A 13,676-nucleotide genomic window follows, 5' to 3' on the forward strand; every position below is an offset into this window, starting at 1 on the left:
GAAAAAATAATAATAGGTAACACTCAAAAGGCAAACAAGGTTATTCTGATCTGAAAGTCAGGAAAGGAATAATTTCAGCACCAATAAAGTTGTCATCATAAAAGCATTTTATAGAAAGGGCAAAGGAAGACTGTGATACAAAGATATTAATAAAATCTGATTTGAGAAATAAATATATATAGGAATTCCAGCATGTTCTGCATCCATCCATCAAATGCCGATGGATTTTTTTAGTGTCATGCCTTTGTGTGTTTTAAATATTTGTGGAAAATAATTTGAGCATTGTTTCATATTGCCTGCTAAATAGAATATGTTTTAAATTACAGCCCAGTGCCAAGTTGTTTGATAGTAATTTGTGAGATGAAAGATTCTCTCAGTATTGACAACATTCCTTACATGAGAAATAAACAAAGGCTTTGATAATAATGCTAAAAATGATCTTTAATCTCTTGTAGCCTTTTCCCACCTTCAGGTTGCCTGACGTTAACTAATTAACTAATCACCTTCTTATTCTGAAGCGCTTCCCTCTTCCTGCCAAGAAGAGAGGCTCTGCATGGACAGCTGAAGGACAAGAGCAGTCAATGAGTAAAGTCACTGTTGTAAAGAGCCACGGAGGTCAGAAAGGCTCCACGCTTGGGGTCTGTGTCAGTGCCCACTGGGCTCAAGGGGAAAGACCCCAAAAAACCTTCACTGGGTGCTAAATCAACCCCTCACAGGATGATGATCAGGGGCTCATCAACCCTCTCCGTAAATAAGCCTGTTCCCAGCCGAGACCCTAGGATTTTTGCCTCCGTGCAGGCCGGCACTGTATCCTAGGGGTGCTTGTAAGCACACACGTGTAATTTCATGGGCGATGAGAGAGCACTACCACAGGTTTTGCAGCAGGGATGTGTTGTGCTAGGTCACCCATCAGGAGAGATGCTGTAGCAAGGTTGGATGTGTTTTTATTCTCATTGACTACCCACCACCAACCTAGAGTTTTGTCTCCTCTCATGCATTATTTTAAGTTAGTTGATTGATTCTTTATGAGGTTTTTATTTGTTTGTTTTATTTTGCAGACTAATAATGAAAGCTGAGAGTACTGGAGAAGGCAGGCTGAACATGTGACATTCCTCATTCAATGTAACTGACCATGCAAACCATATCACTAGGTCCATCTCCTTTCAGTTTTGATCAAATAGCTCTTAGAGAAAACAGGACTTTTCTTGGCTACATCTCCACAGACAGCCTTGAAACATGGAGGTTCAAGTTCTGCGTCTGGACACCAGATTTTGTGTCCAGACCTGACACCTTTGTGTGCATGAAGCCCATCCCAGGCAGCTGGGGACGTTCTAGAACTAAACATCTGTTTCACCCTCTATCTCTGTGCAAAAGAATGATAAATATTCCCAGGAGCTTTTTGATAGCAGAAGAGATCGAACGAATACAAAATTTTATAAGGCAGGTACATTTACAAGCCAGATAACTCCCTGCATGTGAGAATCAGGCTATTTGCCCTCAGACGTTTAAAATCAGCAAAACATGACCTGAAGATGTTTCTCCTTAGGACCCTAACTCGCTGGAGTGCTGGGATACTGTTTTTGCAGGTTGGAATGATATTCTTGTGCTCAAGTTTTGAGACAAGGCAACTTAAGGCCCTTTTTGGAGTTTTGGAGCTGGCTAGGCTGTCCTGAAAGCTTGTCATTGAAGATTTATCACCATGTTCACATTGAACTGTCTTTCTTCACCTTCACACAAAATAACTGTGCATCCATAATCCCATTGTGCTGCATGCCCTCTCCCAGGGATCTGGGGTGTACATGGGTACCCTGTTGCAGAAGAGCATTGCACATTGATCGGCCAAAGATCCGAGTCTGGAACAGCAGAGAATTACACTCAGCTCTCTCAAGTCCCAGTACTTCACCTATTATTTTAAGAAAGTTGTCCCCGGAGGTATTAAATAACCACAAAGTGCTGCTGCAGCGGAGCTAAAGATTTACTAATAATGTTAAAATAACACATCAGTTTTTTGCAAGGTAGCACTGGCACAGAGCTCTGCTATGAACCATAAGTACATCTCAAGTTCTCATAGAAGTAAAGCTAAGAATATTTCTAGTGCCAGACCTGATGTCAGCTGATGTCAACAGAGGTAGCCTGTTGATGCCAATGAAGACACAATGCTTAACAGATTGAGAATTGGCCTCATCCTACCTGATGTTTCTAAAAGCCTTTTCACAGCTCCCCAGATGCTCTAGCTGAATGTAGCGGCTCTCAGGTTGAGGAGGAAAAGGTTTTGTTAGCAACTCCCTAAAGTAGATTCAGTTCGTAGAAAATGTTGAACTGGAAATTCATGTGCAGGGTGCAAATGATGTTGGCACCTGGAGAGATACAAATCAATAAGGATTTTCCCTGATGTGCATTCAGCTGCCGTCCATGGGAACTGTGTGTGTTTCTGGTAAGGGGACAGAACTTGTCACCTGTGATTTGTGAAAGAAAGTGATATTTCTTCGGTCCTTTTCACATCTTCCTTTACAAGTGGGCAGTTTTGCATCTGCCCGGCTCTGGGCAGCATTGCCAGTCATTCAAAGAGAGGAATAGGAGAGAGTGGGTGAGGGATCGTGGGATCTCCAATGGAGAGGAGTTGTCACTTGCTGAGGAAATTCTAAGGGAGAACAGAACAGACGTTTTCTTTGCTGCAAAGACTGTAAGGTGGGAAGAAAAAAGAGAAATGAAATCTACTGGTCTTGCAAGCTCCCAAGTGGGTCCTATCTGAAGGAGGCTCTCAGAAGGAGCTGTTGAACTACTTATGAAATAAAAGAAACCCCAGCAACATTATATTCCTGTGCCATGATGTGAGCAAGCACAATGAATAGGAGCACAATCATCACAAGGGCCAAAGGGGCTGGACAGAGCCCAAAAGCTGAAGGAGCAGAAAATGGAACAGTTTCCTTGGAACATGGAGATCTCCTCTCCCAGTAATGTCTCCTCTCTTCCAGGAGAGGAGAGAGCTGTTTATGAACCTGTCCTGAGCCTTTCCTGCCACTGCCAGGACTTGCTGAGACCTCCCATCTTGAGGAGGAGTCCCAGGATGAGAGAAACTGGCAGGAAAGGGGCTTCACTCAGCTCAGGGAATCTAGAACAATTCTCAGCGATGCTGTGGGTGATCCAGGTAATACTGAACCACCCACGCTGCTGTCAGCATCAAGCAATGCAGAAGAAAGAAGATGCAACATTTACCTGATAAACAATTAGAGGATGCAAATAAGATTAATGCCAGCCACTATGGCTTTAAGGAAAATAAGTCTTGTCATGTAAATGCTGTTTCTTCCTCATATGGGCTTCTGAGTGAAGCAGAAGGAAGGAACCACATGTGAACTAAGAAGTGCACTGTAAGCTGATGAACTGGCACATCTTAGAAGGACGTGGTGTTGGATGGTCATCAAATAGGAACTTAGAGGAGACTAGTCAGATGCTCAAGTCATTTTTATGTTCTCACTAAAGCATGTGGAGTCACTGCTGATAATGTTTGCCATGTTGTTGCTGGTGACAGGATGGTAAAGAACAAAAGGCAGGGAACAGATCTGCAAAAATCTGGATGATGCAAAGAAAATATATTTGTAATGCACGGAAATGTTATTCCTTCAGGGAAAAGGAACTTATGTCTTGCCATCAGAAGAGCCCGTGTCCTGGAAAGCCATGAGTTGGTTGAGGATGTGGTGTCAAGGTGGCTCAGCAGCTGAAGAGCTCACGGGACCAGGATGTCGTCTGTGAATTGCGTATATCTTAAATACGTGCAATTTCTGCTTTATTTGATTTACATTGGGCACTTCTGGGTTTTTCCCCTGAAGCAGCCAATATCAGCCTTCATCAGAGGCACTGGTAAGATCAGCCAGCTGGTGTTTCCACCACCTGGGGTAATTACAGTGAAGGAGCAGCAAAATCAAGAAAGCTTGTTTTATACAAAAGTGCCCTCTCCAGTGGGGACACTGTTGCCTCCCAAAGGTTGAGCTGATCCTTTCAGCACTGTATTTTCTCCCCTCTACCCACCTGCCTATATTCATGGTATTTGACTGAATTAAGCATTTTTGTGTCTTTCATATCAAGCCAACTTGGGACACAACACCGGAAAAGTTTTAAGGGAGGGAAGATGACATGACAGCAGCTGCTGACAGACACACAAGTGTTTCCTTGGGAAACCAGGGCAAAAATCTGCCCTCTTGTGTTATATGTTATGTTCTTGATATACACAGTAAAATATGAGAAGCTTTTTGGTCTGACTGATTTTTTAGCCATGCTAATGAGATCCTAGCAGTAGTATGTAAAGCAATTGACAATAATTAAGGTAATTATGAACGCTATGTAATTTGACAAGGTTGCAATAGTAGCTTTTAAATGCTTGCCTGGTTATATTAGGATTTTAAAGTGGGGCCAAGTTTTACAGAGAGGAAGGCAAGGAGATAGCATTAGCAAAATGTCCTGGGAGGGATTAAGAGATGGTTATGGATGCAGGCATCCATGACACCACGGCAGGTCTGTGGAGCATTTCCCAGGGTGCTCCAAGGCTACCTTCTCTCCAGATACTGATCTTAGAAGTAGATGCAGTTGAACACCTACTCATCTACTTCTACTGCCTCAGGTACGTGCTTCAAGTCCTGCCGAAGCCCTTGCTTCCCAGCCACACATCCTCTTGCGGTCTGTCTGAGAGAAACGTGTCTGTGCATGCCAGGAAGATGTGTCAGAGCTCCTCTGACATAGATGCCTTTGCAGATTCATCTCTCTCATTACGGCTGGCAACTGTTTAAATGAAGACTGCAAAGGCATTCTGATGCTGCCTGCTGCAGCCAAGTGCTTTATGGCTTTACTTAGAGCTTTCACTAAGTTACTGCCTGCAACATTGCTGGGGAGGCAGAGAGGTGCTGGTGAAAAAAAACCTCAATTTTCATGCAAGATGACTTTTCTTGGTGTCTACAGTTGTCCATATACTTTCCAAAGGACAGGGTCACACTGTTGTTGCAGGTGTTGCCATTTGCTTTGGGGAGTGTTGGAAGCTTGCACACGGTTCACTTGCTATTCTGCTTCCAAACACATGGAAATGCTGCAATAAAAAAGGAACCTTTAAAGATTAATTACTAAAAAACAAACCCCCCTGCTTTCCTGCTTGCCCAGCTTTGGCACCTTGACAGTGGCATTTAGCCTGATGTGCTACTAAACCGATATTTTTCACAGTGCTGTTCTCACTCAGTCATGTTTAGTGGCAGGAAGCAAAGCCTGCAGCTCTCTGAGGTCTTCCACATCCTCAAACTCCATTGTTAGTCACACATTTCGTACCCAGAAAAGCACTGTGGCAGAAGTCTTGTGTTGTTTTCCCCTTCCTGCCATCTTCTTGCTCTCCCATGAAATGCTAGGAAGTGCTGAGTGCTTCTCCTGCCTGTCTGACTCCTGGGTCTTTGCTCATGGCTTATCCCAAGCATGCCGGTAGCTAGTGATGGGTGGGTTTTGCCCTGGCCCAGATTCCCTAGGTAGAGCTGCGCATCTCAAACAGATACTTACTCCTCTCATCCCTGTGCTCTACACCATTACATTTTCCTTGTCTGAAAACAGCCAGCAATGAATCCTCAGGTCTATCATTCCAGTTAATTTGTGCCGCTCTTTAGTCCTCTGAGATGTTTCCAAATCAAGGAGAATGGGACTGAGTTGGTGAGAAGTCCCTCAGGCATGCATGCTGCTCTCTGGATGTGTCTCCTGGCTGTAGCATGCATTGAAACCTCTTCTTCTCCTACAGAAAACAGGAAAAACCAGCACTGAAGTGATGACTGTCCACCACAGAGATGAACAACCTCCTGTGCAGACCCTGTCTCCGTATTAAGGCTAGCTGCCTTCTCCTGGCAAGCCACACTGTGCTTTAGCCCCACCTGCAATACACCTGCAGATACTTCCTCTGTGACATCACCACAAAGTGACGGAGTGGAAGTCATCACCATTAACACAGCTGTCTAAACATGATGTATCTGATACAAACCAACCTTCTGGGTCTCGCCAGAGTCCAACCAAGAGAAACAGGTGTGCCCAAAGAGTGGTTTGGCCTAGTCTTGGACATATTTTTTCTCTTTTTTTTTGTAAGGATGTTTTTCAACAAGGGTGTACTAGACCTTGCAAATTCTACCCTGGATGACACTCGCTATGAAGGATGGGAGTGTGAGAGGGAAAAAGTCACCTCCTAGGTTACCAGGAGATGGGCATAACTTAGATTAAACAGGAAATTCCGATGTGTCTGGTGTGAGACAAAATGGATGGCCTGGGAAAGGGGTTGAAGAATTTCTGTGTTAGACCCTTCTTTACTGCTGGAGTTGCAGATTACAGTGTTTTCTCCACCTCCATCTCAAGAAGAGAAAGCAAAATCTTTCTAGCTGCTCTTTCCCTGCGTGTGGCAGTTGAGCCTACTTTTACAGCAGCTGTTTCAGATGCTTGCATCTAGTACAGTAGATGTGTCAGTCCTAAAGCAAAGGTGGGCCCTAAAGGAGAGAACGTGGGCACCTGCCTCCTTCAGGATGCTTGGCCCATGAGTCAGTGTGCTGGGGATCAACCAGGAAAGGCATTGCTATTTTCTTCCTCATCACAAGCAGCAGTGATGCAGATAGCACAGCCCACTTGCTGAGGAAATGGACAGCGAAAATTATGCGTAGGTCCGATCTCAATAGCAACCTCATTCCCTTCAGCACCATAACCTGCTACCTGGGTGCAAATTCCCTGCACTAGATAGTTGTGCAGAAGCTGTGGAGCACGTGGTGCTCCATGAAACAGCCGACAGCTCTTTCTCGTTGTACAAGTGCACGTGAGGGCGGACATGCAAGTTGCAGCCTGGTATCACTGCCACAAGGTGCTTGGTGATGAATGAAACTTCGCAAAGAGCCAGAGGAGGAGAGCCTGAGTAAAGCAGATAAAACCAGAACTGGTGGGAGGCTGCAGCCTTTCAGCTACAAGCCCCAGACTAAGCCAGCTTTGTCTGAAATTAATCTCAGCAGCTGTTTCCACCAGTGGGTTAGCTGTGAAGGACATTGCTTGTCAGCTGTCACCACTGTTTTGCTGTTCTCTTTGCCTTAAGTGAGACTTGAATGTGGCAGGCAGCTCAGGGAAGGAAAGAAGAGCCTGGTTTATTTATTCCACGCTTGCGAGCCCCATGGCTGAAGGCCCTCCCTGAGTAACAAGATTAGCAGTTTCAGGTCACTGCCACCGTCACAAGCATCTGCTCTGACTAATAGCATAATGGTATGGCCCTTTTAGCTCTGGGTTTGCTCGGGGCTGCAACACTTTTTGTATTCAGTCTGTTACTAGTCATATCGTTTGCAGCATCTGTCAGAGGAAATGATGCTGAAACATTCACCTAACCGGCCCGTGGTATAGAGCATGCTCAATCTGCCCTCACCTTGCGCAGCCCGTAGCCCTTACGCACCCCTCCAGCAGCCTGGGGGCTAGCGTGGACCCAGGAGCGGACTGACCGGTACAGAAGGGACACAAAGAGAAATGTGAGTCTTGCTACTGGCCCTTGCCTGCCCTGCTTCCTCTTCCTCCCTGTGCTCGTGCATCCCAGCGCAGCTCTGCAAATTCCCTAGGTCCCACGTGCTGGGTCGGCCACCTCCACTGCGGCATTTCGCAGTCAGATTCCCAGAGCAGGAGAGGTGCACCGGCAGCGTGCTCCAGCTGGAGAGCTGTACGTCTCTCCATTTCTGCTAGCCCCATACCACACCATTTACTGTGGCAGGGTCAGGAGCAGAATATGCGTGGCACAGAGTTCATGTCCTGCATGGCACACTGGTGAGTGTGCAAGTCAAAAAAACAATGCAGCGTTGATTCAGCTCCTTTAAAATGCTTTTTATCTGAGGAATGATCTCCACCAGCGTGGAAGCTTGGTTGCTGAGGGAGCTTTCTGAAAACTTGCTGGGAAGCTGGATTCCTTGGCTGGACCACTTTGCAGCCAGCTCTTTCCCCAGCTCCCTGCTGGTGGCTCCCTCGGTCTCCAGGGATGCTTGTGGCAGAGATGAAAGCCGGGCATTACGTCTGAAAACTGAGTTCTTCATGGTGAGAGCACTAGGGAGAAGAGGCAAGTCAAATCAGAAACTGTGGTGTATTCACCTCTCTGTCTCCCTGTTGTGTCTCACACCTGGGGTGCTCTGCAGCTGGGCACTGTTGTTCACCTAGTGTAGGCATTACGTTGGAAAAAAGAGGCAACAAAAAGGATCTGAGATCATAGGCTCTTTCTCTGGTTATTTTTACAGATTATTCTTGCAGTAGCAAGCACCAGGCCAAGCCAAGCCCATTTTGCCTTAGATTTGCATCTCAAAGCAGATTGACTTTGGTGTACTAGAAGACATGAACTTCAAATGATGTTTTTTGCTATGGCTGGGGTATGTATAAGGTGTCTCTCCCACTTGTCTTGTTTCCCAAAGGGACTTGTCAGCATCTAGTTAGGGTTTCAGCGCTGCTGCAGCCTCTCTCCCTGTAAAGCCATCTCGGGCACTTTGCTCTGCATGGTTTCCTACTTGCGCAAAGCATGGTAGGAGCATAATAACCTCAGAGACACCTACTACTCTTTCACTTGGGGTGCAAGCTCATAGGGAGTAGAGACTCAGCTAAATGGTGGCAATACACAAAGCAATTAAATATTCTTATTTTATCAGGGAAGCAGGTTAAAAGGAGATGTTACAAATAGCTTAGTTTTTCATTCACCCAACTGAGATATCATGAAGAAACCTGATTTATAAGAAAAGCTGAAAATTCCCTACCTGAAAATCAGACCCTTTAAAGCACATCAAAATGCAAACCCCAAGACTGTTATCTGTATCACAAAACATTCTGGAAAGTCTTAGCTGAGGGCCTTCTTCACAGGACCTCCTGCAGGAGCTAGGGCAGCCTTTGGCATTCTGCAAAAGGCTGGAGAGTAGAAGGATAATTTCAAATACCAGATCTCCTGCCTGGTTGATTTCTTTACGTGCAGCAGTGAGAAATACTTGCTAAATTAATAGACCAAGTACTTTCTTGTCCTGCAAGTTCAGGCTACCTCATTAATTATGGTTTCATTCATTTGCTGCATGACTCTTGCTGGTCACTAGATGTCACTAATAACGAATGAGAAAGAGGAAAAGCCGGGGAACTTCTTGGGGAGGCAAATTGTTACGGGAAATAGCGCCTGGTAGTGCCTCAGTGCAGACCTCTGTTAGCAAAGGAGAGAGTGGCACTCAAGCACATGCATAGCTTAAAGCAAAGCTTTAACTGGCCTTACGAAGGTGTCTTCGTATGTAGTGGCATCGAATGCACTCTGGTTTCAATGAATCCCAGTCCTGGCTGGGATGCACTTCTAAAGGAGAGGTACCATTGCTCGTCCACTTCTGTAAGCAGGAGTGTTATTGTCAAGAACAAAGAGCAGTGAAGGTCGTAGCTCTGATGTTTCGGTCTTCGTTGCCTGCCCTAGACACACATTACACAAAGCAGATCTGGAGCCAAGGAGCTCTTTGCAGCGTTGAGAAGACATGTACGAACGTACTTTCCTGTCTCCCGGGCCATCAAATTAGTCCCCACCAGGTCAGATTAGGCAATTGTCATAGCAAGAGCCTTCCCAAAATGAAAGGGTGCCACACATCACTTATCCATTTTTTCCAGTGCATGGAAACCTTCCTTCCCTATTTCCCACCACTGGAGAGAAAAGAGTGGACTTGCTCAGGCCAATGTAAAATGCTTATCCCCAGCGGCAAAGTCGATCCACAGAGGTCCGCTCAGGAGTCCCTGCAGCATGGGGACAGACAGCACCCTGCCTGTGCTCCCAAGAAGACCAGGACAGTGCTACGTCATATGGGGTCTCCTGAGGAGCAAGGAGTCATCACACATCTGAGAATTTGGCATGCATTTATTCAGGCATGGGCCAGCATTGAGTAAACCTTTGAACTGACTTCTTTATGATATATAAAAAAGTTTTAATGACACTTTACGATGCATCTTCTGACACAGTGCCCATGGCTTTTGGCGGAGCAGCAAGCAGACATCACATACTTCAGGGACTTTGGGGAACTCGCTGCTTGTTAGCATAAGCCCATGCCTCAGTTCTGATTTAATCCAGTAAGCGCAACTACCATCACACCATTACTTTGATGAATAGATACAGCCAAAGCCTTAGATGTGTTTAGCTCAGGATTGAAGCCATTAGGGAGTGAAGGTCATCCAGCCCCCCGCATCCATATGTCAACTGCATCCAGCTCTGCTGCTTAGGGCACTTTCAAGTTACATTTCATTCAGCCCTAGGCTGTGTCTTCACTGGGAAGGTAGGTGAGTTGTGCCAGAAAGACAGACAACACAGGAATTAACTTTACCTGGGATGTAACTAGTCAAGCATAACCTTAGGTCCATATCCTGTGGTTAGATATTCACAAATCTCCATGAACATAGCCTCAGGTCTGCTCAGTTCCAGCCCGGCTCAGTCCTATATGCCCATTTGATTTGGCTGCTTATGGGGACATAAGGATGGGCTGCTGGACAAGGCCATCCTTCACCCCGACCTGCTCAGCGATGTGCAAAATGTTGGGGAGGCTTCTAGCAAGAGGGAAGGAGAGAAGACTCTCCCAGTCCCTCTCTCTCAGGGCAGCAAGAGGAACTCAAGCAATGCCATCAGCAGAGGGAGAGACAAAAAAATGACAGTAAGAGGTTGAGAGATGAAGCTGAGACTTTTAATTTGTAGAGCTGAGTACACTGATTTTCTGACAGTCTTCCCTGCAGTAGCTCTGCTACATCTAGGCTGGCAAAATAACCTCCGCAGCCCCAGACAGGACAATCGGCAGCTGGCCGTCTCCTTGTTCCTTTGCATTTCATGCCTAATTTTCTTGGTTTCTTTGTTTCTTGGCAGAAATACCTGCCAGATACCAGCATTTTTAGCCAGTGATAAAATCCCAACATTTCAGAAGTCATTTTTGTTTAAAATCAAATTTCAACATAAAATGCTCTTCCCTCTCCCTCTTCCAGAAATGTCTAATGAGAATAATCAAATTGGATGATCTTGACTACATCAAATCATTTTGTTTCAACAATACCTAAATGATCCATTTCCATAAGGTACACACATTTTGCTTCTATAATAACAAAGCATTATACCAGCAAATATTAAAAACATCACTGAAATATAATATTAAAATTAATATTTGATATTATCCTAAAAGTTCAAGTGAAATTAATGAAAAAGGGTGAGCTGAAAGAGGAATTTATTTACTTTACCTCCACAGGATGAGGTGATTTGGTATTATCAAGAGAAACCTAGCAAGAGTTTTTTCCAGTACTTTCCTTGTGCTAGTCTGTAATTTTATCAATACTTATATACCTTGGAAAAAATCAAAGGGAAATGCCCTGTTCTGGAGGAAAACTGTTGTGCTGGAAAAGCTGCAACCAATCTTGTTTCTAAACTTCCTCAAAACCACCTGCCCTGAGCCCTCCCCACTCTCTGCTATAGCTGGTATTTGCAATACATAAAAAGCCCAGCATCTAATTGAGGGTGACAGTGGGCCTTTGACCTCATGGCTTTCCTGGGCCTCTGAGTAGCTCTAGGAGACATCTCTCCCCCCTTGCCCTTCATCCACATGGCAGAGGTAAATCCCCTTTCTTGACTATTGCAGCCTCAGAGCAGAGGCAATGCATTGGGTTTCTGCTGGCGACCAACATGGCCTTTGCCCAAGTCTATTTCCACCCCAGTTACCCTGGAGGGGAAGGATGGGTTTGGCCACTAGATGCCCTTGCTGCAGGGCGGCCACCTCCTGTGGTGGCCAGGAGGAAGGCAGAAGCCATGGGTGATGATGGTTTCCAGCATCACCAGCTTTTCGCCCAGCTAAGGCTCTTCCTGACACATGGTGTTAGAGCGTGACACTGTTCAGGACACCTACATCCAACAGTTGTGAGAAGTTGGGGATCACAGGCAGTTCACAGAGCAGTGACGGTCCAGATCTTCTTTTAGCGCCAACCCACAGCACAGTCTCCTCCTTTGCTGTACTGAAGCGTTATTCCTTCTGCAGCAATTTGAGCAGTCATATGTGTGTCCTCTTGTGGTCCATGTACCAGACCTTTGCAAGCCAGGATGTGTTCACTCTGTTCCTCTATGTGAGAATTCCCATAATCTCCAATGAGGAGAGGAATATTGAATTTCAGTAATTATGAAGCTATTTAAGCAGAAAACCCATGGCTCCAAAACATACAAAGACACTCACTAGGCTTCTCAATAATCCATGGACCAGTAAGGGGCTGACAAGCAATGCATCATTCTTCCTACCTGGAATGAATTGATTCTGTCACCAGCAAACTAAATGCAGTCAGGCTCTTGACTTGACTCATAAATCGTACTTAAGTCACAGTTAGCAGTAAAGTGAAGTGAAGCAGATAAAAAAAGAAAAAAAAAAAGAGTCTGGCAAAAGGATGGGCCAGCAAATAATCTTCAATAAGGAAGGGACATGCAAATATTTTATTTCGGTATGTGGAATACTTTCTAGTTTTCAGAACTCCATGCAGTAGGAAAGTAGAGAGTTGTAGCATGTTAATATGATATATCCTGTCATCCTGTATTTTTCCCATATAACCAGAGTGCCTGACCAAGTGATTATCAGGGTGTCTACGTCCTGGGGGGCCTGTTAGGCCTAATCTGCTGAGAAGAAGCCTCTTTTTTTTTTTTTAGTAGAGCAATCTGTTGGGTAGACAGACATTGAGACAAAAGTCCTTGCAAAAAAACCTTCACATAGGGGAAATCTACAGAGCAAGGAACCTGCCATATGGGGAGAGACAGACTGCACTCATGCAGCAGTTCACCCTTACATGGATCTAATTGTTCTTCCTCCTGAAAACTGTGTCTGAAAAGACATCATCAGGGACCTTGTCCTGAAAAGCTGTGCAGAGAAGGGGCACAGTGTGGTAAAGGCTCTCTTCCACACCAGCAACAGCCAGCCAGCAATGTAGTCCTCCGGCTAGGAGCTGGTCCTCTCTGTCTGTGAAATGGCATTAATGAAGATGGTCTTTGCAGTGGGTCAAAGGATGGGAAACACTGGGTGACAGGAAAGCAGGTTGGTAGAGAGAGATGGGCATGCTCAGCTGCACTGGAAAACTGCTTCAAGGCTTCCTCTGCTGGGAACTGGAGCAGAAGGGTGGGAAGCAGATGGGCTGGTTTGCTTTTGAATAAAACTAGTCTCTATCTGAGATTCAGGCTAGGGACAAAGGACATACAGTGTGAAGCCATCCTTTGGCTAGAAGGAACCAAAAGGAAAGCAAGAATGCAAAGCTGAATTTCAAGGTGGATGGGATTTCACCCATCTCTAGTTCCCGAGACAGACAACCGAGCCCCTACCAACCATCCCAGCAATTCAGTCCTTCCTCAGGGAGGTGGCACTGGGCTCGAGGTCACAGCACATCCTCTGCTGGGCATTAACTTCCATGCTCTGAGTTCCCCATGAGCATTTCGATGCCTGGACTCTAAACCCAATTTCTTAGGTGCTGAAGCAACTCACCTTTTAGACTGAATACAGCTTTTTTCCCCTTTGCTATGAATGGGTACGCTGACACTGAGTTTGCTCTTTATTGCTTGGCAGAGGCAGCCCTGGTGCAGACCTTGCTTGTGACTTGCAGCCTGCTGAGTGTGTCTCTGCTGCACTAGCTCAGCTGTTGGGAGGTGGAGGTCACCTGGCAAG

This window comes from Mycteria americana, chromosome 3 (assembly GCF_035582795.1).
Source record: "Mycteria americana isolate JAX WOST 10 ecotype Jacksonville Zoo and Gardens chromosome 3, USCA_MyAme_1.0, whole genome shotgun sequence".
Classification (NCBI taxonomy): Eukaryota; Metazoa; Chordata; class Aves; order Ciconiiformes; family Ciconiidae; genus Mycteria; species Mycteria americana.